The 14,916-nt window shown below is 43.0% G+C and overlaps 1 protein-coding gene across 8 annotated transcripts in view; it reads left to right on the top strand.

The window, feature by feature from the left end:
• The window catches only part of LOC138750698 (serine/threonine-protein phosphatase 6 regulatory ankyrin repeat subunit A), a 226,568-nt gene that overhangs the window by 147,991 nt on the left and 63,661 nt on the right, over window positions 1-14,916 (top strand). The gene's annotated exons all lie outside the window — the stretch shown is intronic.

The following is a 14,916-nucleotide window of genomic DNA, read 5'->3' as shown; positions in this document are numbered from 1 at the left end:
GTGAAAGTCTTTCCCAATCGATGGAGGACCTTGTACAGGCCCTCATACGGGCATTACAGGAGGGTCGGGTGCAGGCCACGCTGGATGAACATGAACTCCGTTGAGGCTAGCTCTTTGTGGACGTTCACCGGGTGCTTGCCGTGGTGGGGGTGCCAGTGAGACAGGTCTATTGCAGAGTTCGAATGCCAAGCAGGATGGGGCCTCGTGCTCTCATGCAGGATTCAAGGGCAGTCAGGAGCAGCACACTCAACTCTGATCTGATGTCCACCAGGAAACGCCGTCCGTTGGTCTTGTCCACCACATGTAAAAGGGTGTTCATGTGGCCAGCCGTCGCGGCCATCAGCGGCAGATGGCCTGGTCATTTCCCTGGTCCGAGCAGGGTTGGTGGCACTTGCGGGCTTGGGGTCCCCAGCTTTGATGGTAGAAACACCAGGTGGATTGGTGCTCCTCCGTCTTCTGTCTGAGGGTGGGCTGGGTCCAGGGTGGGCAACCTGGTTCATGATGGCCTCATTCTCTCATTTAGTTCGCCACAACATTTCAATGCAGGTTGGAACCTTCTGGGGGTCCGAGAAGTCCTCGTCCACTAGTAGTTGGATGTCTTCCGGCATTTGTTCAAACATCAGGCAAGGTTTGTGACCTTCTGCCAGTGCAAGTATTTCATCCATTAAGGCAGACGGGGCTTTGTCCCCCAGGCCATCGAGGTGCATTAGCCTGACCGCATGCTGCTGACGGGAGAGACCAAAGGTGCTGAGGAGGAGGGCTTTGAGGGTGATATACTTGCCCTCCTCTGGAGGATCGTGGATCAGGTCATCCACTCTGGCCTCAGTTTCTTCATCGAGGGTGCTCATCACATGGTAGAACATGTCTGCCTAAGATGAAACTGCGCCTCCGCCTGCCCGAACCACATATGGGGCCGATGGGTCCAGGAGGTGGGTGGGGGAGGAGTTTCACAGAGACAACGCTGATCACCGATGAATCCATGTTTAGAGACCAGATAACGTCTGGGCTCTGAGGGGTCACCAATGTAGCGGCTGCTACAACAGAGAAACATACCACTGAACTCGGTGAGGGTTTCAAATGAACTGTTCATTTGAATTTCACCCGCGGCCCTTTAAGGCCAACGGGAGTTCCACCCCGCACAGCGGTGATGTCATCACATTGCCGGGGTGCGAGCTGTGGCCCAAGCCACAAGGCATGAGCAAGCCCCAACGACGCCATCTTCTGCAGCTGCCTCACCAGCGTGGCGGTACAAACAGGGCCGGTTCGCTCACAGAGATGTGCACTGCCACAACTTGTCATTTTCTGGCCCATTTTTCCACTTGGTCCAGATCCCTCTGCATGTTTTGAAAACCTTCCTTGCTGTCCACAATGCCTCCAATCTTAGTGTCATCAACAAAATTGCTGATCCAATTTATCACATTATCATCCAGATTATTGATATAGACAACAAACAACAATGGTCCCAGCACCAATGCCTGAGATACAGCGCTAATCACAGGCCTCCAGTCTGAGACAGTCATCCACTACCACTCTCTGTCTTCTCCTATTCAGTCAATTTCAAATCCAGTTTAAAATCCCTCCATGGATACCTAGTGTCTGAACCTTCTAAACTAACCCCTCATGTGGGACTTTGTCAAAGGCCTTACTAAAGACCATGCAGTCAACATCCACAGCCTTTCCTTCATCTCTTTCTTGGTAACCTCGATTTAAAAACTCTAAGATTAGTTAAACACAACCTGCCACTCACAAAGCCATGCTGACTATCCTTCATCAGCCCTTGGCTGTCCAAATAGTTATATATCCGATCTCTCAGAACACCCTCTGATAATTTACCTACTACTGACATCAGGCTCACTGACCTATAATTTCCTGGTTTACTTTTGGAGCCTTTTAAATAAAAGATCAACATGAGCTACTCTCCAATCTTCTGGCACCAGACCTGTGGCTAAGGATATTTAAAATATTGCTGCCAGGGCCCCAAAAGTTTCTACACTTTGAAGACTAAGGTCTGAAGGAATATCATGTCAGGCCCGGGGATTTACCTACCTTTTATTTGTTCTTCTCTTTAATCTCTATATGTTCCATGCCACTCCAGGTTGTTTCCCTTCCTTGTACACTATGCCAGTTTCCTGAGTTAATACTGATGCAGAAAAACAGTTTAATATCTCTCCCATTTCGTGAGACTCCACACATAGATGACCACTCTGATCTTTTAGGGAACCAATTTTACTATCCTTTTACTCTTAATATACTTGAAGAAACCCTTTGGGCTTACCTTCACATTATCTGCCAAAGCTACCTCATAACATTTTTTTTGCCTTCCTGATTTCCTCCTTAAGTATTTTCTTACATTTTCTATACTCTTCTAATAACTCATTTGCTCCTTGTTGCCTATACCTGCTATACACCTCTCTCTTCTTCTGAACCAGATCACCAATATCCTTTGAAAACTAAGATTCGCTATGCCTGTTAACTTGCCTTTAATCCTGACTAGAATATGCAAATTCTGCACCCTCAAAATTTTGCCTTTGAAGGCTTTCCACTTAACACACCCTTGCCAGAAAACAATATTTAAAATGTTCTTAGCCATCTGTGAGGTGCCAGGGGATTGGAGGATAGCTAGTGTTCTGTTGTTTAAAAAAGAGCTCTTAAGAATAATCTGGGAAAGTACCTGTATGTCAATGAGCCTGATGTCAGTAATGGGTAAGTTATTAGAGGTCTTCTGAGATCGCCTATACAAGTATTTGGTTAGGCAGGACTGATTAGGAATAGTCCACATAGCTTTGTGGGTGGTTGGTTGTGCTAAACCAATCCTGTAAGAGTTTTCCAAGCAAGTTACCATGAAAGATGAAGGAAAGACTGTGTTGATTTTTGAAAATATCAGTTTTGGAGGGTTCACAGAGAGATGAGTCGATAGAGTCTGGACACGTGTTTCAATCAAAGGTAACTACTGATCACATGGGAAAGGAGGAGGGGAAGACGTCAAGCAATACTTAATTATTCTACTACTTAATAGCTACATAGACATTCACATCAGACCCGGGTTGGACTCTGATACCAGTGGCCGTCTATATTCTACGTGGTACAAGACAAAAACTATAAAGGTGCAAGCAGGCACATCGGGCACAAGGGTCTCACATACTGGTGGCTACTGTTAGGTCTGCTTTGTTCATGAATGAGTGAGACAAACACCAGGCTGAGTCGAAATCAGGGTTCTTTGTTCTTTATTACCGGATTGTAACACTTGCGACTAACAAAATTAGTCGGAGAATGCATTCTGCCGTTATCAGCAAAATGGTGATTTTTTATACCCTTGGATACATGCTTAGAACATCATCATATCATTACTTGTCCAATGACTAAAACTGTTGCTATCCTTTCCCTGCTAGCTTCCTGCCTCTCAATCCATCAATGTCTCTCTTATCTTGTAAGTACAAGGATGCATTCTGTTACTCCTTAGTACTGGGTGACTCCTTCTCCGGTCCCATCTCATGATGTTTTACCTAACAGGAGTACAAGGACACCTCCCCTTCTTGTTACTGCCCTGTACAGGGTAACTCCCTACACATTCCCATCTCATGATGTTTTACCTTACAATCCCTCCTTTGTCCTCTTTAGAGGACAATCTCGCCCTGACTATGCTACCACCGCGTTACATTAGTTCGCCTATTATTGCCAAGCTCTATACGGGTTCTGTTCACAGGGCAGTTCGGCTGGTGGGCGAGGGCTCCCCCAACCCTCCTTTGCGTACACCCCCCATCCGTCACCCCGATCCCATTGCCCGTTTACAAGTTTCATCCCATTTGCCCCCAAGCAAAAAACTAGCTAACCCCCCGTACATTAGTAAATTCCCAAGTTAACATATGGTCTACAATCTAATTCATAATACTTGTTCTACAATCTGATTAATAATGTTTGTGTTACAATCAATGTTATAATATTTGGGTTACAAGCAAGGTTAAAATTATATGTGTAACAATCTAATTCACAATCCCTCCTTTCCATCACATTCCCCTTCAGACTCCAGATCGATCTCAGCAACTTTCTCCGCCTCCTGTAATGTGAGATAGTCTTGCTCCACAGCCTGCACAGCTTGATATTTCGGAGGCAGTTCATCACGGTCAGCAAAGGCTTTCTCTATGGTCCTCGTGACCAGCGTTCGAATGCATGGAATACAACAACAGCCACAAGTGATAAAAATTGATACAGAAATGAACAAACCCAGCAAAAGTTGTCCTAACAATGTGCTCCATCTCCCAAACACTCCCTGTAACCAGGATAAAACAGGATTGGAGACTCCAGACTGGGCTTTTAATTCTTTCGCCAATGCCCTAAGTTTCGTTAACCCCTTAGTGAGTGATCCATCTGGCCCTGTGTTATTAGAGATAGAAGTGCAGCATAGATCTCCAAACATAGCACACACTCCACCTTTCTCTGCCAGGACCATATCAATCGCTATCCTATTCTGAAGTGTCATAAGGGAAGTTTCTGACAGTTGTTGATGTATTGCCTCAACAACGTCCCTGGTCAAATTTGCAAGGCGCTGGACATTATAGTGAATAAGGTTGATCCTATTAATATTCTTATTTACAGTGATGGGAAATATTGCACTAAAAACAGGAAAGCTTTCAAACCCAGCTGCAATCTCATCGGCTAATTTAAATTCGTCCGGAATATTCCGGGCTTGGCCAATGGCATCAATCCATACCCCATCAGGGTTCCTTCCTCCCGGCCCCAAGAGTCCAACACTCCTCCTTTTTCTCCACAGCCAACTCTCTGTGTGGCGCAATTCTAGGGAATCCTCGTCTCCCTCCTGCATGTTGACAATCAGCACTGGCGCATTAAGGGTTACTAGAGCACACCGACCATCCCAGTTAGCGGGGAGCCAGTTGTACAGCACTCTTCCTCCACAAAACTCATCTGTGTAGTCATTCAATCTGCTACAAGTCTCCTTAGTTTCAGATTCATTTTTTTTGTTATGGGACCTCAAAATCATCCCCTGTATATGTTCATGATAACCAGTAACCTGTTTGGCTGCCCTGTCAGGCACCCATGTGGCGTTTTCCCTGCTAATAGTAGGTCGTCTACATACTGAATCAGTGTAACATCTTCCGGGAGCTTTAATTTCATTAGGATTTCGCTAAGGGCCTGATTGAACAGTCCTGGACTGTCCTTATAACCCTGAGGTAATCTAGTGTATGTGTACCGATGTGCTTGGTAAGTGAAAGTTAACCAGTCTTGCCATTCCTCAGCTAAATTCAAGCAGAAGAATGCATTTGCCAGATCAATGACAGTATAGTATTCGTGCTCCGGACTCAGAGCCCTAAGTGCTACATATGGGTCTGGGACTGGTCTCCCGATGGTCTTGGTAGCCAAGTTAATTTCCCGGAGGTCGTGTACCATCCTCCAGTCTTTTCTACCCTGTTTGGGAACAGGCATGATGGGCGTGTTCCACATACTGTCAGGTGCCGCCCTTAAAACCCCTGACTCCATTAACCCTTCTATCGTTCCTTTAATACCCTCCTCCTGACTGGGCGACAAGCGGTATTGTTTTCTCCATATTGGTTTCTGCCCGGGGTTGGCCAATTCTAGAAATACCTCTCCTTTTATTACTCCCACATCATAGGGCCCCGTTGTCCATATATGTGGACTCAGATTAGAAAGATATTTGTCTGAGTCTCTGTGATCAATATTTTCTCCTTCTATGGCTCGGTCTCTTTCTACTTTCTCATTCACTACCTGGTCCCATGCTTCAATATTCAGTCTGACAAATTTTCCTCCCTCCGAGGTGGAATATCCCGGGATTTCTGTCTGCCTGTATTCACACCCTATCGCTTCCTTTACCATCGGACCCAGCTGTCGAGCGTGATGATCTTTGTCAATACCCAAGGTCACATGAGGCACACTTTCTACTCCTAAGCAGAACCACTCCATTTGTTCTTCTGTCATGACAACCATAGCAGCTATTCCCTCCTTACCTACAAAGATAAATGGACAATGTATCGTTTCTGTCTTCCCTTCTTTTAGAGAGTCCCACCTCTCCTCATATTCCTGGTCCGGGTGGATGGTGTAGTTTAATGTAACATGCATAGGATCTAGTGGATAATGGTAATCCCCATACCGAGGAATACTGGCCCTCCACTCAAAAAACTGTTTAATCAGCCCTGGGCCTGGTTCATCATACAGTAGCCGACTCCAGAAAATACTAACCTCCACAGAGTCTTCTGAAGCGTTAGATGGGGTCATTACTATAAACTGTCCTCCCCTTCTTATTGTATCCCCTGGGTATGTTAACCGAAGGCCCTTCTCAGAACATTGTATGGTTATTCCTAGTTTGGTAAGAATGTCCCTTGCTAATAAATTAATGGGGCAACTTGGCACAACCAGGACAGGCGTTTTAACCCTTTGTCGTCCAAATGTCATGTCGATGTTATCTGTATAGGGCTGTGTTTCCCTTATTCCGGAGAATCCTATTGTAGATAATGTTTTGCCCGAAAATGTGCTCCCTGGGGGTTTTTTAATCACTGTCGTAACTGCTGCCCCTGTGTCAACCATAAATTCAATTTTTTCTCCATTTACCGTCCCCCAAATTTTTGGTGGCTCCCAGGGAGGCGTGATTTTTGATTCTCCAGGGCACCTTCAATAATCAAATTCAGCACTTTCCTCAATATAGTCATTACACTGAGGTGCCTGGACTTGTTGATCACTCTGCCACCCCCCGATTCTCTGGGGCCCATCAATATGTCCACCCCTACCCCTTGCTTGTCCTCTTAAGTTTCCTCCTCTTCCCCGATAGCCTCTAATAGAGGGTAATCTTTTTCCCCTTGCTCTCCCAGCCTCCGGACAGTTCCGCTGGTAGTGTCCAGGATTTTGGCAGTACCAGCATACTGCATGTTCCCCTCTATACATTGTACCTAGCTGTCTTTCCCAACCATTTCTTACTTGGGGTCCCGGATTTATCACTGGCCCCATGACCTGTGGGACTATCTGTTGGGCCGCTAATTTAACCCCTATATGTTCTATGGCTCTCACCAATTTATCGGTTGTTTTGTCCACCTCCTTCTGGGACGCACTTTCTGACTTAGCATGCTCTGATTGACGATGTCGTTTGATTGCATGTGTCAGGTGTCTTTTCCACAAATCCTCTGACATTGTCTCTAATCCCACAATGTCCCTTAATTTTGCTTGAACCGTAGCAGGTAGTCCGTTTATTATCCCATTACTAAAGTGAGCCCTTCCTAAGGGGCTGTGGTCGGGTCTTTCTCCAGTCCCTGTTTCCCATAAGTCCCATGCTCGAGTGAAATACTCGTGTGCAGTCTCTCCTTCCTTTAGTTGAAGGGTTACCAAGGCATCCAAACTATAGGGTGTAGGAAATGTTTCTCTAAGTGCTTCCCAAAATTTATTCCGAAGTGGGTTAAATTCTATTTCATCCCCCAATTTACTGCTTCTTACAATTCTCTCTATTTGCTTCAGGGCCCCTTCTGCCTTTAATTTTATCATGATAGTTCTGACATCTGCGAGTGCTAATTGTTCTTGGCAGGTTTCTCACTCAAAACAAGAAATCCATGGACTAGCCCCATTACTCAACGGAGGTAGTTTTTTCATTAAACTCTCTAAGTCCATTCGTGACCAGGGTACATATTTTTGAGTTCCCCGTCCCGTGATCAGTAATGGGCATTGATATCTCAATTTTGGGGATTTCTGCTCCTTCATTACTCTTGGCATGCATTTATTTATCCCACCTTGTTCTGACTCTTCTTCGTCACTGTCACTGTCCCTATCAGCTTCCAATGTCTCAGGGTCAAAGGTATATTGGTCATGTTCATCTCTAAGATAATCTTTTCGGCCATAGTTTAGTTGTTTCACATCTTTCTCTTTTGTTCTAACTATGTCCAGGTAGGCATGTCTATTTTTCTCCCTCCCGAGTCTTTTCCTTTTACTTTCCTCCCATGGTGGATCGTATCTCGTTTCCTCATCTGTACTACACTTTTCGTCCTTTACTCCTATTACCATTCCTTCAGCTTTAATTTCTCCTGACAGTGTTGTAGTTATCTTTTCCACTTCCTTAAATACACCTACCATTAATTCTTTTTGATCCTCACTGATCTGCCCCAGCACATTAATATCTCTGTTTAAGTTTTTAATGTTATCCTGAACCTTTTTCTTGTTCCATTTCTGTATCTCTAACTCCTTTTCTATTTTCTTGGACTCCAGAGGGGTCTCTACATCTATTACTCCCCCTTCTATTTTTATTAAAGGGGCCTGTACCTCGTCTGATGTGTCCCTATTCCCGTGGTTCTTGTCACACCCCAGTGTCTCAATATCTGAATATAAGGGACGTGACTCCAGTGTCCCATCTGGGGTGCCAGAGAGAGAGAGAGAGAGAGAGAGAGAGAGAGAGAGAGCATAGCGAGAGAAAGAGATAGAGAGGCAGATACACAGAGCACAAGAGATAGAGAGAGAAAATGCCTTGCACTGGCCCCACTGGGAGAAAAGTCTTCAGATTAACACTTTCGTTTCAAAGGTTTTAAAAGGTTCTCATCCTGTGATCACTGGTCTGGATCAGATTGGGTCTCCCACCACTGGGAACTATCACTCCTTCCTTCCCTCCCACCTCGAGTGAGCTACACGTCAGCCCACAATGTCTGCCCTGATCCCGCAATGGTGGGGGTGCGGGAAAAAGGGAGGGAGAGAGGATAAAACAGGATCCCATTTGATGCGGAGCTGGAATTGTGGGCACAAAATTAAAACCAAATTGTATTTCTCTGCCCTGCCCAACCTGGGGATTTCAGGGCAGCACCGCCACAGATTGGGATTGGGAGGGGGAGTGGGTGAGAGAGGAGGGGGGGGGAGAAGAGAGAGAGGGGGAGAGAAGAGAGGGGGGAGGGTGAAAGGAGGGAGGGAGAGAGCAAACCCGGACACTTCGTGGCTGGAAACTGGAAACAGGCACTTTTCCTTTCCCTTCTGTGTTTTGTTTCTTCCAGCTTATCTAAGACACTACGTTTTAAATTTTTTTTTTTTTTTTTTTCTCACCTGTCAGGAACATCTCAGTGCCCCCGGGTAACCAACCCCTCTTCCTCCAGCGGTCTACACATTTTCGGAGCATTTTTTGTTTTTCCAATGCCGCATTACTGGTATTTCGCTCCTCTAATTCCTGATTAATTTCCTTAATAACTTGGTCAAAAGTCTTAGCAGGCAACTGTACAGCCATAGCTGCGGGACCGCTTTCTAATGCCTGTTTTAATTTAGGTTTTTGTCTGTTTAGGGGATCTATGTCAACGAAAATTGCTTTTAAAAATGTCCCCTTGCAAGCTGGATGACTAATATCTTTTAAAAGAACAGTCTCGAAGTCTTGTCCTCCAATTGACTTCAGACTGTCCTGTATACTCTGATTGCTCGTTTTCCACTCTCTGTTTTCCCAAAGGGGTCTGAAAGTTAAATTACAACTAGAAAACCAAATATTTGGGCTATACTTTTGTCCTGTTTCCCTGTACCAATCTATGAATTTACGTAACTTTATCTCCTTGGTGATGTTGGGAATACCCTCATTTAACTTATCAAAAGTATTTCGAATAAACTGGGTGTCTCTTAGGAGTTTGTCAACTTTTTCATTAATATCTCCTACCTGATCCGGACACAGCTGTCGCAGCCTTCTGTCGTCGTTCTTGTTCACCAGGCAGGCGTCCCTGAGTACTTTTTTTGTTGTCTCAAGGTCTCTAGTGTCTGCTGTGGTATTCCACCACGGCGAATTGGGGAAATAAATTCTTAACTTCTCAAGTGTACAGACATTATCATACCTACCGGACATTTATAAGTCAGTCTCTCAGATACAATTGAGGCCAATAAGCCTGAACCTTTGTTTTCTTTCAAAGCCCAACCTTCACGTGGGAGATTTCTCCTCTTAATAACCAGTTTAGGGCAGAAAACTCAGGTCCTCAATTGTTTATAGACCACCTTCTCACTCTATTGGACTTTGCAACGACACAATAAAGACTTTTAAACTCTAGTAGTTTCTTGCGAAGCACTTAATAAATGTCATTCAAACACCTTAAGGACTTTTATCTTGTCTGTAATCACTTACGTGTTACAATCCTGGCATGCGACCTTCAATTGTGGTCGTCTAATTTGTCCGATCTCCAGTTCTTACTGACAATCATAAAGATTTTAAAAAAAAAGAGAATTTTGTTAAAACAGGCTTCTCTGGACCTTTTTATCAGCCGGCTGAGATGATTGTCAGAAAAAACAGAAACCGTCGTCCAGTGTTCACTCACCCATCACGTCGGGGTCACCAAATTGTTAGGTCTGCTTTGTTCATGAATGAGTGAGACAAACACCAGGCTGAGTCGAAATCAGGGTTCTTTGTTCTTTATTACCGGATTGTAACACTTGCGACTAACAAAATTAGTCGGAGAATGCATTCTGCCGTTATCAGCAAAATGGTGATTTTTTATACCCTTGGATACATGCTTAGAACATCATCATATCATTACTTGTCCAATGACTAAAACTGTTGCTATCCTTTCCCTGCTAGCTTCCTGCCTCTCAATCCATCAATGTCTCTCTTATCTTGTAAGTACAAGGATGCATTCTGTTACTCCTTAGTACTGGGTGACTCCTTCTCCGGTCCCATCTCATGATGTTTTACCTAACAGGAGTACAAGGACACCTCCCCTTCTTGTTACTGCCCTGTACAGGGTAACTCCCTACACATTCCCATCTCATGATGTTTTACCTTACACTACTTAACCTACCACACTCTCCCACACATGTACATATTCACATACAGAGACTTCAGGAGACACTTCCAATCCCTGTACCTCGGGGTGCTGCTCAGTGTTAACATAAAGTGTTAAGAAATATACAGTTAATAACACTCTCCAACAAGACAGGGACTTAAATGCATATTCTCAGTTCCCTGTACCAATGGGGATGTGGCTCTCTGCAAGCACTGATCTATTGCAGCTCTGTGGCTCAATTAAGTGTATTGTACACCTTATCTGCAACTCCTTCAGCGATGTCCACCATAGTGACTTGCTGTGGAGCAATGTCTGGTACTTGGACTAAGAGACAGAGAGAGAGGGAAAATGAGTCATTCAAATGAGCCAACAGTAAGGTGTGCACTAATGTATGGCTGGAGTCCCATCTTGATTGATTGGCAGGTGATGCGACTTCCAAATAAGTTTCAGACAGAGTCATGTGACCATCCACAATCTACATTGCTTCAGACAGAGGCATTGTGCTCCTCCACAACTCACATATAACACCATGAAAGTTATCTACGCCCACTTTTGTAAGGCTTTTGACAAGGTCCTGCATGGGAGACTGGCTAATTAAGTCGTGAAATTTCTTATTATCTGATTGTGCATGTACAATCCAATGAAATAACGTTCTTCAGTTCTCAGTGCAAAACATGTGGGCTCACTAGACAAAACACTCATACAGACAAACAAGACATACCCAGGACAAGTATACATTGTTTTGCACATATGAGACTCTCGGATGGTTAGTGTGAGAATTTCCTTTGGTCGTTCAGCATTCCCACTGCTCATGGGGTAAAGCTTTTCCTCAGCCTAATGGCGATGGCTATGATACTCCTGTATCTCTTCCCCAATGGGAGCAGCTGAAAAAAGTTGTGTGCACGGAGAAAGGGGTCCTCAATAATTTTATACACCCTCTTCAGACAATGCTCCCAGTAGATCACGTCGATGTGGGGAAAGGATACTCCAATAATCTTCTATGCCACTCATATGGTTCTGTGGATTCACCTATTAATTTATTTGCAGTAACTGCACCACACTGTGATGCAGCCAGCCAGGACACTCTAGAGTTCCTACAGAAGGTTGATACAATGGTGGCTGGAAGCCTTGCCCACTTCAATCTTCTCAGGATGTGCAGTCACTGTTATGTCTTATTGACAAGTGCTGAGTGGCCAGTGAACTCCAAGGAAATTGGTGCCTTCCACTCCTTCTACTGCAGGGTTGATGATGTGTAATAAGGTTCATTTGCTTAGTATTCAGGATGAGGTGGTAAATTGGATTAGTCATTGGCTTTGCAAGGAAGAGATTAGTAGATGATTGCCTCCCTGACTGGAGGCCTGTGACTAGTAGTGTGCCTCAGGGATTGGTGCTGGGTCCATTGCTGCTTGTCATCTATATTAACGATCTGCATGATAAAGTGGCAAATTTGATCAGCAAATTTGCAAATGACACGAAGATTGGAGGTGTAGTGGACAGTGAGGAAGGCTTTCAAAGCTTGCATCAAGATCTGGGCCAGATAGAAAAATGGGTTGCAGACAAGTGTGAGGTGTCGCACTTTGGGAGGACTAAGATAGGGCATGCTTGGTAAATGGTAGGGCACTGAGGAGTGCAATTGAACAGAGGACCTGAAGTACAGATGTATAATTCCCTGAAATTGGCGTCTCTGGAAGATAGGTTCATAAAGACAATTTTTGTTACATTTAGCCTTCATAAATGAAAGTATTTAGTTGAGTAGTTGGGATGTTTTGGTGAAGTTATACAAGACATTGGTGAGGTCAAATTTGAAGTTTTAATTTTGGTGACCTAACTACAGGAAAGATATCAATAAGATTGAATGAGTGCAGACAAGATTTTCAAGGATATTTCCGGTATTTTGAGGAACTGAGTTACAGAGAAAGATCAGAATTATCATGAACATGTTACAAAATTTTTATTGTCTGCTATGTCCAAGAATGAGGGGAGATTTGATGGAGATGTACAAAATTTTGATGGATATGGATAGACCAGTGGTTCCCAACCTTTTTCTTTCCACTCAGGCACCACTTTAAGTATTCCTTATGCCATCGGTGCTCTGAGAATAGTAAGGGATTGCTAAAGGTGGTATGTGAGTGGAAGAAAAAGTTTGAAAACCACTGTTCTAATCGTACCTAATTGACTTATGTGCCTTGTTTAATAACTCCAAAGGAAATAGGACAAGGGCCATTTTTCTCAAGCAAAATATCTCAGTAAAAATTGGGTCTAGAGCAGTGATTCTCAACCTTCCCTTCACATTCACATACACCTTAAGCAATCCCTTACTAATCTCAGAGCACCGATGGCTTAGGGATTACTTAAAGTGGTAAACCACTGGGATAGAGTTAATGCAAGAAGGCTTTTTTCACTGGAGGTTATGCGAGTCAAGAACTGGAAGGCATGGGTTAAAAATGAAAGGAGAAATGTTTATAGTGAACATTAGAGGAAACTTCAGGCAGAGAATGGTGTAAGTGTGGAATGAGCTGCTTGCTGAAGTGGTGAATGTGGGCTCCATTTTAACATTGAAGAAAAAAATTGAATAGGTACATGAAATGGAAGAGTATCGAGGGCTATGGTCCAGATGCAGGTCTTCGGGACAAGGCAGAATAATATATTGGATGGGCCAAGGCTTCTGTTTCTGTGCTGTAGTGTTCTATGTTTCTGTGTTTCAAATTGTTACCTTTATTTTTTTAGGTTGGCTGTGGTTGTTGTTGGCATGATATTGGTTAGTTGGTCCTTCAATTGCTGTGTCAATACTTTTGACCTTTTGACACATTGACCATTTTGTTTGAGGTGATTTTGCCCCATTGTAGCACCCTGTTTAATTAGCCTAAATCAATTTATAGAAATTATCTTTTAAACCAGATTTTCTGCTCGGTCTAGGTAGCCTGAAGTTCCTGAGCATTTATAGTATGTTGCAAATACATTGATAATGTTTTCAGGGTCACAAGAAATTACCTTCAATGTGTTTACCTTCTCCATGGAGCATCACTGAAGGAAATATTAATGATTCTGGATGTCACAACAAATCTTATGATACCTAGAACGTGAGACCTCTGTTATCCATTGGAAGTTTCCCAAATATCCAGTTAATTTGAAATATAACATAATTCATTGAGAATCCCTCTTCTGTTATTTATCTGTATGATTTTTACCAAAATATGCAGGTTATACAAATTAGGAAGTACATGACATTACCTGCCTTCCTCTTTCTAACATGATTATATACTTGACTTTTTAAAGTTCCTCATTTAATTTGAATTTGGCATTTTATTTTCAAATGAAATGATGTTGCAACCTGTTTTTCTTTTTTGAAAAAAAAGGGCTTGCCTTTCTCCTCATCAAATTTTAGTCCTTGTTTTGTAGACTGATTCATAGCTAAGCATAGGTTTCCTCATAAAGGTTATTATATATAATTCAGAGAGGTTGAGGCTTCAGGTCTATTTTTTCATTGATAAAATGATGTGCTGAGGCCTCTCTGCACTTGCAGTGTGACGTTTGGGCCATTTTTGCAATATTTTCATTCCCATGCAACTCCCAAAAGATGTTATTCCAGTCATTGACCTATTCACAGCATGCTGTATGAATTTTTTTGTAAATTAAATTTATTGTATTAATTTTCATACTGCTTTCACATTTTGTTAGTTCTGCCAATAAAGAATGAATGTGCTGTTTTAATTTTTCCCTTGTTCTTATTAATTTCGAAGAAAAATAAATAGCAATGTTATCTGGAGATCACTTGTTTTTGGACAGCAGTTCTTGATTAAATCTCGTAATCTTTTATTTATTAACTATTTTAACAATTTGTTACATTAAATGTATTTTCTCATATTCTTTATTGCTGTTTTTATGATGACCAAAATGGAAGTATTAAGAGTTGTGAGATCAGGAAATCGGATGGATTGATGGAGCTTAGATGAGTTAGAAAAAAAATGAACTTGAGGAACATTCTACATTAGACTATAGATCCAGGAAGTTTATTCTTTCAGGCATGACTAATGATTTGCATATCCTTGTTCAAAATTTGAGTTGTGGAGGACAACAGTCCTGTTGGTAAATATATGTCTTGGCATGGCACTAAGTCATGCATCAATATAAAGTAAAAAGTAGGCAAGAATTGATCTTCTTGATTGCAATCACAGACTTC

Source organism: Narcine bancroftii, chromosome 1 (assembly GCF_036971445.1).
Source record: "Narcine bancroftii isolate sNarBan1 chromosome 1, sNarBan1.hap1, whole genome shotgun sequence".
Classification (NCBI taxonomy): domain Eukaryota; kingdom Metazoa; phylum Chordata; class Chondrichthyes; order Torpediniformes; family Narcinidae; genus Narcine; species Narcine bancroftii.
This window is presented reverse-complemented; position numbering and strand designations above follow the sequence as displayed.